Source organism: Macaca nemestrina, chromosome 10 (assembly GCF_043159975.1).
Source record: "Macaca nemestrina isolate mMacNem1 chromosome 10, mMacNem.hap1, whole genome shotgun sequence".
NCBI classification, from domain to species: Eukaryota; Metazoa; Chordata; class Mammalia; order Primates; family Cercopithecidae; genus Macaca; species Macaca nemestrina.
Genome location: NC_092134.1, coordinates 66,010,719 through 66,025,897, shown reverse-complemented (window position 1 = coordinate 66,025,897; position 15,179 = coordinate 66,010,719). Strand labels below are relative to the sequence as shown.

Below are 15,179 nucleotides of genomic sequence, written 5' to 3'. Positions count from 1 at the left end.
TCTAAGTTTATTGATGGGTTCCACACAGGTGCTCTGGGCTCATCGGCAGGTACACAACCTAGACTTTAACTGGGAGAAGAGATATCCAAGAAGACTTCCTGGAGGAAGTGGCATTTAAAGGGAGGCCTGTTCAGGAGGGAGAGGCTAGAGTTGAGGGAAATCATCAGGGTCAGATCATAATGGGTTTTATGACAGCCTAGGAGGTAGGTAGTGCTGTCATTATTTCATAGCTAATGCCAGTGAGCTCAGGGGGTAAAGCGACTTGCCCTGAATGAAACAGTGCAGGGGACAGACCTGGAATTGGATCTAAAATCTATCTTACCACAAAGGTGAAGCTCTTTCCACTTCACTCCTCTCTGTGCTTTTTAATTTGGGAAAAGTTTAATGAGCTAAAATTTGTACCCCCTCAAAATCACGTGTCTGTCTCTAATAGGCCTCTCTGTCCCACTTTGAGCTAAAAGTCATTGCATCCTCTCATGATGAAACAAATTGAAATTTATTTTAAAATATTCTTCACTGATCCTGGTGGAGGCAGCAAATCCCCAAAAACTCAGCTCAGGGCTTCGGCCTAATGCCTCCGTGAGGGAGGCCTTGGAAGAGCCGGGTCACGTCTGTATTCCAAGTGAGAGAGTCTGGAGAGAAAAGCACACAGCAGTTTCTTTCATAAAATTTTAAAAGGACTGGTTTGTTCATGACCTTGGTTGATTAGGGTCAGGTACTTGACATAATAATGCTTAATATATCAGAGAAATCTGTGTTTGCTCGCTGACCCATGCTCCTGATCCGGCTTCCCCAGCTGTAACTTCTCAGGAGTCAGCCCTCTGGAAAAGCAAATCAGTTTGAGCTGGTTTTTTTTTTTCCCCCCTCTCTTCCCAGTTTGGTGCAAAATCCAATGTAACTTTGGCATTTAACTACTGATAAGTGAAAAATAAAGTTCATTGAAAGTGAGTGTTGTCATAGTTCATAAGAACTCACAGTCCCTGCATCTGGACAGCTGCCTTCTTGGCCAGACGTCCGACGACAGTCTTTCCATTTTATCATAAGGCTTTGGACTTCAGTCACTCTGTTTCCCACCCTGAGGCAGTGCAGACCCTGAATTGTCTTAGACAAAATTGAGAAGCAGTCAAAAAATGCCTTTAGGGCTGTCAAACTCCCCTTTTTCCCTCTCGCATGGAGTTTCCACACTCAGTGGCTTAGATGCCCAGCATGCCATGATCTTTTTCTCCTTCCGTTAAAATGATGACCAGGAAAGAATCTGAAGCGTAGTCATTGGAAGGGAGGAAGGAGTAATTATGGCAACGATAGCAACTAACACTTAGATAGCACATACCATGGCTAAGACACATGATTCTAAGAGTTTCATGTACATTGACTCGCAAGTTGCTCCAATAACTCTACGCATTAGAGAATATCATTATCTCCTTATGACACAGAGAGGTTAGTGTTACTTATTTAAGGTCATATAGAAGGTTGTAGAGACGTGATTTGAACCCAGCAAGTCTGGTTTCTTCTATGTACTTAACCATTATATTTGAGCATGATTAGTTGGCCAAGATGTTGCAAGCACTGTGCTAGATACTGTAATGTGTTATATTACTTAACATTCTTAATATACTTAATATATTACTTAACTAGCCTTCGATAAAGGTTTTAAAACCTCATTTTACAAATAGCAAGACAGAGAGGATAAATGATTCGCTAGGATTTCATACCTAGTAAGTGTCAGGGCAGAAATCTAAATTATGATCTGAATGAGTGCAAATTCCACATTGTTTCCACCTGAGCATTTCGGGATCCAGAACATCAATCCCAGGGTAAGCGTCACTCTCTTTAGATATGGCTCTCACCTGAAACCTCAGCACTTCAGGAGGCTAAGGTGGAAGGATTGCTTGAGGCCAGGAGTTCAAGACTAGCCTGGTCAACATAGAGAGACCATGTCTCTACAAAACAAAAATTTACAAGAAAATTAGCCAGTCAGAGTGGTGTACACCTGTAGTCCCAGTCACTCAGGAGGCTGAGGTAGGAGAATCACTTGAGTCCAGGAGTTTGAGGTTGCAATGAGCTATGATTGTGCGCCCCTGCACTCCAACCTGGGCAACAGAGACCCTGTCTCCAAAAGAAAAAAAAGTATCAGAGCATTAAGTTAGACGATAGGAGCTATGATCATTTGGGGTACACCTTTGAGTAGCGACCAGTATGTAGGAGAAACATACTATTTGGCGAGGGAGGGATGGGTGATGAGAGTTTCTTGGCCCTAGAAATTACACTCCGTAGGCTGGTGTCTACTTAGCCATGCTAGCATGCTAGCCTCATGTAGAAGCTTTTTCTCTGCAGTTCTAGCCGACTATATTTGACTGGCCTCACCCCGATAGTTCACAGCCTCCCCACCCCCAAGTCACCATATCTGAAATTAAACTTGCTTTCCTTATATTCCCATCTAGGGTTAACAGTGTTGCCTAAGGTTCAAATACCCCTTCTCCTTCACCTGCCACATTGAATCAGTCCCTGAGGTCTATAGATTCTGCCTCTTACAAACGTTTCTAGTCTATTCTCTCATGCCTCATCGCTCACACTGACTTTGTTTAGATCATTCATCATCTTTTGCCTAAATTACTGTACTTGTCTCCCAAGTGGCCTCCTTACTCTGAGTTTTTCTCTCCTCTACTCCATCCATCATACTGCCCCTTGTGTAATTGCTTTAATATGAAAATCTGATCATGTCACTTCCTTGCCCAAAATCTGTCCATTGCAGGCCCCTAGCACTTACATAATATTTCCTCCAACTGCATGCTAAGGGCTTCAGTGATGTACTCTTGGGACTGATGGTATCATCAGAAACTTTAAAAAAAATACTTTAATTTCAAGGACAGCTTAAAATGTAAATAGAAGCATTTTCTAGATCATTGGATGACTGTATAACCAAATGCTGCCAGTTGATTTGTCTTTACAACTGCCTTTGCATTTAAAATTACCCTGGAGACAGGCTGGGCACAGTGGCTTATGCCTGTAATCCCAGCACTTTGGGAGGCCAAGGCGGGTGGATCACCTGAGGTCAGGATTTTGAGACCAGCCTGGCCAACATGGTGAAACCCATCTCTACTAAAAATATAAAAATTATCCGAGCATGGTGGCATGTGCCTATAGTCCCAGCTACTCGGGAGGCTGAGGCACAAGAATCACTTGAACCCAGGAGGTGGAGGTTGCAGTGAGCTGAGATCACTTCATTGCACTCCAGCCTGGGTAACAGAAAAAACAAAAAAAAATTACCCCGGAATCAAACTCAACATATAGACAAGGGAAGTGCTGGCCATGTGACATCACCACAGCCTCTTTGAATGGTTGGCTCCATGCTAGTTTGACTAGGGAGGAGTGAGATTACTGAGTCATTGCTCAGCACATCATGGAGACAACCTGCATTGAAAATATTCCACATGCTTATAGTCAGTACCACATTCCTGGGCAGCGGACATTTTGTTTCAGTAATATTCGTTGCATTAAATGAATTTTGTTAATTTGCATTTAATTGGTTTTACATTATAATTATTTTGGATTTATAATTGCCTAAGATATACACATTGGGAAGTTGTACCCCATTGTTAAACTAAATTTTGTCTGAGAATGCCTCCCCAACTTGAGTGCCTAGGTAACAAACTACAACCTAACTTAGTACATACACAAACTGAAAGCCTAACTAGGAGTAAAGTCTCAGCCAATCACAGGCTACCAACTGATCAGGCCATGTGCAAATAAGGCAACCACTGAGCTGTAACCAATCAAGCTGTTTCTGTATCTCACTTCTGTTTCCTGTCCATAAGGCTGCCCGTCCAACCTTGTGGACTGAGTTCTCTGAACCTCTTCTGCTTCCGAGGGCTGCCTGATTCACAAATTGCTTATTGCTCAGTTAAACGCTGTTAAATTTAATTCATGTAAAGTTATTTTTAACATGTTTTATATTTGCATATGTTTAAATAATATAGTAAAAGTGAGTTGTCAATGCCAAGAATGTTTAATTAAATTCTTTTAAAAATACAGTTTCCCATGCCAAAGTCCGGGAAATCCTCACCTGACCAGTAGGATCAAGTGCGAACTCCTCAGAGTGGCATATGAGGCCATTCTGCCCTGTCCGCACCACCCTCCAGCCTCATTTCCTGCATCTCTCCCAAAGGCTGCTCCTCTTCACTGGAGTAGAGCTTCTGGACGGACAGTAGGGACTCTTTCTTATTCATATGTGTACCTATGGAACCTATCAGTGAGTGTTTACACAATACATCAATCCTGGAATAAATGAATGAACATGTGATGGAAGCCAGGAGGAAAAGGAACAAGGCTCTTTGGCAGACCATTTAGCCAACTCCTAACATTACTGGAAATAATAAAGTTCCTTGCATAACCCCAGGCTGGGACTTTCCAGCCTCCCCTACCTCAGCCACAATTCTATTCTAGAATAAGTTATTTACAGGCAGAGAGAGAGAGAGAGAGAGCCAGAGAGAGAGAGAGAGACAGAGAGATAGAGAATGAGAGAGAGACAGAGAGACAGAGTGTATGAGCTGAAGCTAACACTCAAAGGAGGAAGGTCAGATGCAGCCTGTATTCTGAGAGGAGGATTCATCTCCCCACAGCATTTTCAACTGGGGAATTCTCAGAGGATCAAAGAGAGACTCTGTCCACACTGCCACCCGTCCCATCTGCAGCCTATGGACTGCTCCCCTCCCACCCGTTTTTAGCTTCCCAAGGAGGGATGATTCACTTAAACAGACTGTTATGTGTACTTTATTTTTAGTCCAGAAAGTATTTGTTTTCAATGTTTGTGTATGGGAATGTGAGTTCAGATCAGCTGATGTGGCAGTGAGCATGAGTAACTTAGCAAGCAAAGCCACACAGCTTATTATGATCTCCAAGGCCCATGTCAGTTCCAAACTGCTATGCTCATAGTACTTACTGGGGGACAGTCAACTGTAGTGGTCCCTATTCTGCTCTCATTCTCATATAGAGGATATGGATGTGCTGTTTAGCCAGCCTGATCCCTTAAAAAGGAAGACTTTTCTTCCTTCCTTTCTTCTTTGCCTCCTTCCTTCTTGTCATTGTTCAATAATTGCCTCCAGTGACAAGCTTGTCCGGCCTTTGACCCTGATCCAACACAATAAAATTATAAAATAAGTTATTCTGTATCTGCAGAAAGCTTTACATATGGACAATGAAGTTGTAACAAGAAGGGTGTCAGCCATGGATCTTTCCACATAAACTTGGCTTTTAATAGTGCATTTGGAGACAAGGAGACCTGGGTCCTCCCAGCTCTGTGACCAGGAACAAGTCATTCACCTGTTTTGACCTTAGATTCCTCCTCTACAAAATGATGATGGAAAAATACCTGCTCTTTTTTTTTTAACATGAATTTCAGTGATGAGGATTGAAATTAAAATGAGATGATTTTGGTAAAAAAGCTTTGTCAACCGTATAAAGTACTAAGCTAATCTAAGGTGGGGTAATTGTTCTTAGCATGCCTTTCCCCTCATTAGAACCATTGCATCCTATATATGTGAAAGTAATTTTATAATAGGGCATTAGCTTTGTACTGTTTAGCAGCCATGATGGACACCCTTAATCCTTCTGCCAGACAAATGTACTGAGAGAGAACTGGGCCATGGCAGGGGTGCATCAGGACAGAGGCAGGCCACCACCACTGCTTGGAAAGCAGGTCAGAGGGCGCGTGCTGTGGGTGGAGAGGGTCCCAGTGTGGAAGGCTGTCTTTGTATTGTGTGTTGAGCGCTAAGGATAGATGGAAAGCATTTAAATGCAAGATGATTAAGCTTGCTGGTGTCCCCTTGCCTGATATGGATGGGACTTCCCTTCCCATGGATGGTCATTGTTCAAAAGAATTGAATAAATTCCCAGGGATTTTTGGTCACTTTAATTATATTCTCTCACTGCACTCAAATGGTAAAACAAAGCCATTCTCTGCCTTTTGTGAGCTGTGTGTAAACACCCCACTTTATCTATCTATCTGTGTATCTATCTATCTATTATCATTTTATTGTGGTATGACTAACATGTAAAACATGTACATATTTAATGTAAATAACTCAGTGAGTCTGGGGATAAGTGTCTACTCATAAAACCATCAAGCCTGTAGATATAAACAATCACCTCTCAAAGTTCCCTCCCATGCATTTGTTATTATTATTATATTGTGGTAAGAACACTCAATATAAGATCTACTGTCTTAGAAAATTTCAAGTATGCAATATCATATTGTTAGCTGTAGGCACTACATTGCACAGTAGATCTCCAGAACTTATTCATCTTTCATAAGTGAAATTTTATACCCTTTGACCAACACCTCCCCATGTCTCCCTCCCCCCAGCCCATGGTAACCACTATGTCTCTGCTTCTGTGAGTGTGACTATTTTAGAGTCCACATATAAGTGAAATTATACAGTATTTTTCTTTTTGTGTCTGGCTTGTTTCATTTAAATAATGTCTTCCAGGTCCAGCCATGTTGTCACAAATGACAGGGTTTCCTTCTTTTTAAAAGCTAAATCAAATTCCACTGTGTATAAATACTACATTTTCTTTATCCATTCATCTGTTTTGGACACTTAGGTTGATTCCATATCTTGGCTATTGTAGATAGTGCCGCAATGAACATGGGAGTCCAAATATCTCTTTGAGTTACCAATTTCATTTCCTGGTCATATGGTAGTTCTATTTTTAGGTTTTTGAGAAACCTCCATCCTATTTTCCATAAGGGCTATACCAATTTACATTCCTACCAACAGCACACTAGGGTTTCCTTTTCTCCACCTCCTCACCAACATTTGTTCTTTTTAATCACCCGACTTTAAAACCACAGTGATAACTTGGTGAGTTTGTTAGTTCTTTAATGCCTGCCCCTCCCTGCCTGCCTTCTGGCATGTCACCCACATGCAGAAATGCATGTGGGGGAGGACGTGTTAGTGCTTCAATATGGAAATAAAAGATCTTTTCCAATGATACAGATATCTTCCTTGTTCCCTATCTCCTTTCCTTTAGAAAATGCTCATATCCTCTTCAAGAGATAAAACCTACACTATTCATGATGGGACAGCACTTTTCTCAGTGCCATCTTGAGCCCCATATTCGGGCTACTCATTCATTCGTTCATTTATTCATACATCCAGTACACAGCGATAGAGGTCCTACTATGTGTCAGACACTATTTGAAGTGCTTGTAATAAAACAGTGAACAAGAGAGACAGGGTCCCTGCTTTTATGGATCTTATCTATCTGTGGAGCAAAAGGACATAATGAATATTCAAATAAACAAGTACATGGAAAGACAGCTTTGGATGGTGATGAGTGCCATGAGTGAAATACAGCGACATGATAGAGAATGACCAGGGAGGGGACTATCTGGGAAGGCCTCTCTGGGGAAGCTGCATTTCAGCTGAGACCTGGGAAGAAGGAGGAGCCAGCCATAGACAGGTCTGGGACAGAGCATTCTGTGTTAAGGGAACATCAAGCGCAAGGGTGAAAAGGCCTCTCTAGCTTGCTGGGAAGCCAAACTTTGCTTTGCTGAAGTTGACAGCAGCTGGGTGTCCAGATGGGTAGTCCAGTTTTCTACTCTCTAAACCGTATCACCAGTGAGTGCTCACAGGTTCAAGAACATAGGCTATCTGCTTCTCTCCTAACTGCCCCCTTTTACAGGATTCTCTCCAGTTAAGAGAATAACATAGATTGTAAAGCTGGTTTTAAGTCACCACCTTTGCGCAATTATCTCGATTTCTCTCTAAGCCTCTAAAGCCTTTGCTGTGATATGCCTACAGTACTTACTGAAGCCAAAAGTAGCACACAATTATTCCCCTTAAGTAGTACTAATAGACATATTGACTTTCAAATCTTAAGACACTGACCTTAGTTTGGGGCCTGATAGTGGGACTGATGTAAAGTCCATCTAAGAAAGGATACCTGGGCTGGGCGTGGTGGCTCACGCCTGTAATCCCAGCACTTTGGGAGGCCGAGGCAGGTGGGTGACCTGAGGTCAGGAGTTCAAGACCAACCTGGCCAAAATGGCAAAACCCCGTTTCTACTAAAAATACAAAAAATTAGCCAGACATGGTGGCGTGCACCTGTAATTCCAGCTACTGGGGAGGCGGAAGTGGGAGAATCACTTGAACTCAGGAAGTGAGGTTGCAGTGAGCCGAGACTTTGTCCCCCCCCCGCAAAAAAAAAGTAGAAAGGACACCTGTGTAGGGGTGAGCAGACCAGCCTCCTGGTGTTCACAGATGAGCTTAATCAAGGAGAATGGGGGATGGAGCAAAACCCCTTTACAAATCAACAACATCAGAGAAAGAGAAGCAGACTTCAGATAGAGAAGTTATTTACTAGGTGTTAAGAGCTATCCGTCCTCTTGTAGAACAACCTATGAGTTAGTTTTTGTGAAAGTTCTTCCAGACACCTGAGGGAAATTGTCCCCCCTCTATTCTTTTTCCCTTATGTGCCCATCATCTCTGAAGTATTTGAAATACACAGTGCTATGGTTCCATTCTGTCCCCACCCAAATCACATCTCAAATTGTAATCCCCACGTGTTGGGGGAGGAACCTGGCAGAAGGTGATTGGATCATGGGGGCCATCTCCCCTTTGCTGTACTCATGATAGTGAAGGACTTCTCATATCTGATGGTTTAAAAGTGGTATTTTCCCCCTACTCTCTCTCTTAACTTCTGCCACATAAGATATACCTTGCTTTCCCTTCACTTTCTGCCATAATTGTAAGTTTCCTGAGGCCTCCCCAGCCATGTGGAACGGTGAATCGATTAAACCTTTTTCTTTATAAATTACCCAGTCTCAGGTAGTTCTTTATAGCAGTATGAAAACGACTAATACACACAGTGATCACTTTTTATCACATAATTAAATTTAAGAAAGTAGTAAATAGAAGAAAATACTCTGTAACTCATATCAAACAACGTGAGTATTGCTTGTACCCCAAATTTCTGGGCCAACTCATTTCTAGAGTCTTATTCATCCCCCAAGTAATGCTATGGATCTTCCTGCCTCTTTGTTTAAAACCCATCCCTGAAGTCCACCCAAGAGGTTGACTTTGATCTCCAAGTTCTGTGCCACATACATCTCCATTAGAATGTTGCTCATTTCTCCTTCAGGGCTAACCTTTGCATACAGCATTCATTTACTCATTTAAGACATTTTTATTAAGCATCTACTATGAACCTAGACTGTAATCAGTTTGGGGGATACAAGTTTATTCATCATTATGGACAAAGCAAACCTGGTTCTGGCTCACGTGGAGCTTGAAGTTTACTGAGGAACATAGACAAATAGGAAAGAGTAATGTGGGGTGACAAGTACTTTGACAGAAGTTAAACAGAAGTCATAGGGAGCACAGAGTTGAGAAATGAGGAATGCTACTCTCCCAAAGAAAGCCAGAAAGACCTCTCTGCCTCTGCTGGTCTCAGGTCTCATCTTCTAGGTATTTCCACTACCTTTTTATCCTCTTTCCTGCCTCTGGAGAGCCAAAGGCCACAAGGTGCAACTGCACCTTGACTTTCAGCCACATAACCAGTTAGAAGTCATTTTCTTTTTACCCTTACTGTCTGGCAAGTCCCTGTTCTGCATCATTTTTGCCAAACCAGGTTTTCCTCCTAACCTCCTTTGGCCACAGCCTCCTCTTGGTCCACAACAAATGACCAAGGGTTTCCTATTGACAGGAACATAGGGCTACTATCTCAGTGGGACAAGGATTTAGGGTCATTGTCCCAGGAGTGATGATGCTTCATGCTCCTTGTGACATATCTAGGTTAAGGGCTTAGGAGAAGACTTTTGTGGTTGTGGGGAGAGTTTTCTCTCTAAAACTAACAAGACTGTAAGGGAATACCATCAGCTCCTGAGGCTTCATTAGAGCTGAGATCTAACCAGAGGATATAGGGTGGAACTAATGATATTAAATCAACTATTCAAATGAAGAGATTTGCATGCATTTCCAAGCAGGACCTGGTATACCTGCTAGAATTTTAATAATTTAAGCTGTGGACTTCAGCATTTTTATTACACATTAACTGACTACACTGGGTAGGAAATATACATCAGTAAATTCTATTGGATACTTCCGGGGACGAGGTGAGAGTTTCAAGATGAACAGTGTTTATTTCTGTACCAACAACCACAGCTCTTCTCTTATTCTTTGTGACTCTTATTCAACCCACATCACAGAAAATGAAGTAACAAGATCACACATTCGTTGTATTCTATGGACCCTCTCTTTCACAGAATGATTACATTACCAGGTCACCCACTGGCTACCCACTGACTTGAGACTGACAATTCATTAGGCTTTTTTTTTTTTTTTTTTTTTTTTTTGAGAGGGAGTCTTGCTTTGTTACCCAGGCTGGAGTGCAGTGGAGTGATCTCAGCTCACTGCAACCTCCGCCTCCTGGGCTCAAGCGATTCTTCTGCCTCAGCCTCTTGAGTAGCTAGGACTATAGGTATGCATCACCACGCCCAGCTAATTTTTGTATTTTTAGTAGAAATGGGGTTTCACCATGTTGGCCAGGTTGGTCTCGAAATCCTGACCTCAGGTGATCCACCCGCCTTGGCCTCCCAAAGTGCTGGGATTACAGACATGAGCCACTACGCCCAACTGAGCTGATATTTTTATTATCTTTTTTTTCCAGTTAAGAAGCCTGAGCCTCAGAGGGTAAGTGACTCCTCTCATTTATGCCGCTGGCGTCTGGTGAGGCTTGGTCTCAGCATTCAGGTATGCAGATGGGTATGTCTGTGGTAGGGAATAGAAGTCTGTTCTTAATGTTCTACTGACTGCTCAGTGCTTTATGATGAGCCCAAGTCATCTGCCTTGCATCAATTTTTCCTCCATTCTTCTAATGTTTCTCTTTAGATAGAGCAAATTTATTCTTTTGTTCACCAGCTGGTCCTTTTACCTTTGAGGAGGTAAAAGAAGTAGGTTTCCAGCAGAGGAAGAGGGAGTATGAATGAAGGTCACGGGAGCATAGAGCAGGAAGAAATGGTCCCAGTGGAGTTGCCTAGTGGCCATCTAGGATGAGAGGCAGATTCGTAGAATCTGTCTTCAACGCAAGGTGAGGCTGTGCCTATGGGAAGGAAAGAAATGGCACGGAGGGTGAGCAGCCTCCCAGAATACACCTGGGCCCTGCTCATGGTCACTGGTTAGTTGGAGCCACATCTGGGTCTGAGATTCGGTCTGTACACAAGATTGCTGTGATGGATGTAATTCATTTCATCACATCCTATTTTTATCACAGCAGTATCAAGAAAATGAACACACAAAGCTAGATCACCATGGAGAGCAGGCAGTTTAGATGTATTTGTTTCTTTCCTCTGTATTTTTAATGTTTTGCTTGATTTCTCTTCATTTGAAGTTGCTCCTCTGATGTTACAGAGATAACATTTGCCTGATGATCTCAATCAGAAAGTGGTCACAGGAGTAGCATTCCACAGGACACTGAGCATTCGCTCTTGGGAGCACATCTTTGCACAAGGGCAAAGGAAAGGGCAGCCAAGGCCGGGGCGAAACGCAGCGCCCTCAGCTTTGAGAAGGAAGCATAGGGAGAGCGCCCTCTTGTGGAACTTGACTCACTGTCTAATCTGCCTAGTAACAGGCTCTCTTTCGTAGCTCTTTATACCAACGGATATATTTTTTCCCCATGGATTTGTGTTTGAAGGTATTCTTAGAAAATTCTGAGTACAACTCTCGGTTGCTTTTCATAACCACGAAGAACTGACAATCTGAAGTCAATGTGCAATTCAAAAGGTGGCATTTTTTTTTAAGAGAGCCAGATTAACTGTGAATTACCTCCCAAATTGGCATGTTGGGTAATTATTTTCATATTTTGGTGCAGAGCCTTTCAAAATATGGGTTTAGCAATTACGTTAAACAAAACAAAAAACTACTTCTCTCACCTGTGTAGGATTTAAGCAAAGCCCAGGCAGTTTGGGGTTATTTTTAGTCCTGATTAATTATTCAGCCAAGATAATTCCATGTTCAGCAGCTTATTTGGAAGAGACATGACAGCTGGGCTCTCAAGTCAGCCTCAGGTCAAAGCCGACATCTTCATAGCAAAACCGTGCTCTCCCCACATTTTGGGGAGAGGGCAGTGGGTTGCATTTTCTGTGACACTGGTGTCAGCTTTGCCAGCCTGGAGCCGGTGAGTGGAGGGAGAAACTGCTGATTCAGGGGACTTCAGACACGGCCGATTTCACAGCAGCGAAAATAGGTCACTAATGACACGTGGCAATGAGCCAATAAACTGCGGCCAGGAACTTGGAAGGGTCTGCTGGTGGCAAGATCTGTTTCACTAGAACTCCAGAAAGAAAGCAATCTGCTTTAATTTGTTTAAAACAACCATAGGGTTGTAGAACTCAGAGGCCAAGATTGTGATCTCGTTTCTCCTTGCCTTTATGCTCCTAAGCATTCAAGTTTATTGTTTCGGTTTATCCCTTTTCCATTCCCATGAACTGAAATAACTGGAGCTCCTGCTTCTTTTTTGAATAGTCAAGCTCATGTGATTCTTTTTTCCCTTCAAGTGCCAGGGGGGAGAATGAAGACGATATGGGTTGACTCTGTGTCCCCACCCAAATCTCATCTTGAATTGTAATCCACACGTGGTGGAGGGAGGGTCCTGATGGGAGGTGATTGGGGGCTATTGGGAGGATCATGAGGACGGTTCCCCCATGCTGTTCTCGTGATAGTGAGGCAGGGCTCGCGAGAACTGATGGTTTATAAATGGCGGTTTCCCCTGTGGCTCTTTCTCCTGCTGCCATGAAAGACGTACCTTGCTTCCCGTTTGCACTCTGCCACAATTGTAAGTTTCCAGAGCCCATGTGGAACTATGGGTCAGTTAAACCTTTTTTCTTCATAAGTTACTCAGTCTCGGATGTGTCTTCATAGCAGTGTGAGAACAGACTAATGCATGCGACAATGATGATATTATCCTTTCTGATTCCCTCCTGTTGATGCTGATGTGACTCTGGTCGGTTTAGTCCATACCATACTGATCTTCATAAAACCATCTCTGTGATTTGGGAATGGTGTCATGTGTTGCCATTATGTGAGAAAATAGTATTTTTACTTCATTTTGGGTGGTCACTCTGGATTGATGTTTCCCATTAATATCCTGAAAGGAGAAGGGGGGATCGTAGAGAAGAATGCTGGGAATGGCTAATCACCCTCCATATTGGCCTGGTGTGATTCAGAACAGAGCTTAGACCAGAGATTCCCAAACCAAAGTGAGCCTCAGCATTCCTGGGAGGGCCTGTTAAAAACTAGGTGGCTGGGCCTCACTCTCTTATTCTGATTCCTTAGGTTTGTACGAAAAGCCCAAGTATGTGCATTTCTAACAAGTTCCCAGGTGATGCTTGTGCTGCTGATCCAGTAACCTGCATAAACCTGAAGTGCTGGCTTAGGCAGGTCAGCAGTGGCCTCAGCACTTCCCCACATAAGCAATTTCCCCATCCTAGAGCTTCCTCCACACTGCAGACGGTTTAAGGGTAGAGACCATTTCTCATTCATCTTTAAATTTCCAGACTCCAGCATAGTGCTTGACACAGATGTGTTAAATAGTTGTTGAATTAATCAATGACTGAACTCTATCAGCTGATCTTCTTAGAATTTCTTACTTGAAGTGGGTAATCAGAGATGTTTTACTGAAGCTCTGGAATCACCTTAAATAGGACATTGGTTGCATTGAATGTAAATGATGAAATCACTGAAATTCATATTTAAAAAGACAATGGGCCTGGTGCGGTGGCTCACACCTGTGATCCCAGCACTTTGGGAGGTGGAGTGGGGTGGATCTGGAGGTCAGGAGTTCGAGACCAGGCAACATTGTGAAACCCTGTCTCTACTAAAAAATACACAAATTAGCCGGGCATGGTGGCACACACCTGTAGTCCCAGCTACTTGGGAGGCTGAGGCAGGAGAATTGCTTGAATCCAGGAGGCAGGGGTTGCAGTGAGCCGAAATCATGCCATTGCACTCCAGCCTGGGCAACAGAGTGAGACACCATCTCAAAAAACAAAAAAACAAAAAACAGCAGAGTAAGGATAAATAAGGCAATATGCTCTCCTAAGGGTTTCTCAGGTTGAACGAAAGGAGCTAGGTTTTAGGAAGAAGCTGGGCAGAGGAAAACTGGGCCTACCAAAGCGAACAAGGTGTTTTACCACCATTTGTAATAAGAGACAGAAACCTTCTGCAAGAAGTGTATTAAGATGACGACCTGGCACCTTTCCCCTGGAGGGTTCCATGCACTGAACCTCACAGGGCAGGGTAAGACATAGTTCTTGTGTCAAAGGAGAGTTTTTGGCATGGTTTGTGACTTGGGGACTATGTAATATGTTGGCAACAAGTATGGAAATCCTGGAGATCAGCTTCTAGGACTTCTCCAATCTGTGTCTTCATTCTTTTATTTGGATGGGAACAAAGGGAAGAATGGAGTTTGAGTCTTGTTTGGTTGGAACCTTCCATCCCTCATGACCTTGTGGCTGCCTTAGCATGTGCCCTCTCCACGTGTTGCTGGGCATTTTCTGGCATGCCTCTTTTTTTTTTTTTTTTTTTTGTGGGTTTCTTTTTATCATGCTATCCTTCTGCTTGGAATGTCTCTCTCTACTGTCCAACCAGCCTAATCCTGGATAATTCAGACTTAACCATTTATAACTTCCCCTAGCAGCTACCTCTCCCAGGAAGTCTCTTTAGGTGTCTCTTCTCTGTGTTCTTATAATACCCTATGAATACTTCAATCACTCTTTCACTTATTCATTCAACAATTATCTATTGAGTTCCTAATAGGTGCTAGGCATAGTGCTAGTCATTGGGGATATAAAGATGGACATGACATAGCTCTTGTCCTTAAGTAGCTCATTGCCTAGTGAGAGGATATAAATAATTCAACAAGTAATTACAATACAAGTGCAAAGTCCTCAGATAGGAGTAAGCACTGATGCTATGGAAATACCTAGAAAGGATGCCTACCTTTAACTTGAGATGTCAAGGAGCATTTTCTAGATTAGCAGCCCCCAACTTTTTTTGGCACCAGGGGCCAGTTTTCTGGAAGACAATTTTTCCACTGATGATCAAGGGGAGGGATGGTTTCAGGATGAAACTGTTCTACCTCAGATCATCAGGCATTAGATTCTCATAAGGAACATGCAACCT

The 15,179-nt window shown here is 42.9% G+C and overlaps 1 long non-coding RNA gene across 7 annotated transcripts in view; it reads left to right on the top strand.

Annotated features, from left to right (window-relative positions):
- The window catches only part of LOC139356714 (uncharacterized), a 175,175-nt gene that overhangs the window by 4,505 nt on the left and 155,491 nt on the right, over positions 1–15,179 (top strand). For 4 of the 7 annotated variants that reach the window (XR_011609052.1, XR_011609051.1, XR_011609050.1 and 1 more), the window contains exon 1: positions 10,346–12,831. The exons of 2 other annotated variants lie outside the window; for them this stretch is intronic. This is a non-coding gene — a long non-coding RNA (uncharacterized lncRNA). Of the gene's footprint in view, positions 1–10,345; positions 12,832–15,179 lie in introns of those variants that run through there. One more of the 7 variants, XR_011609053.1, reaches the window with a different exon arrangement.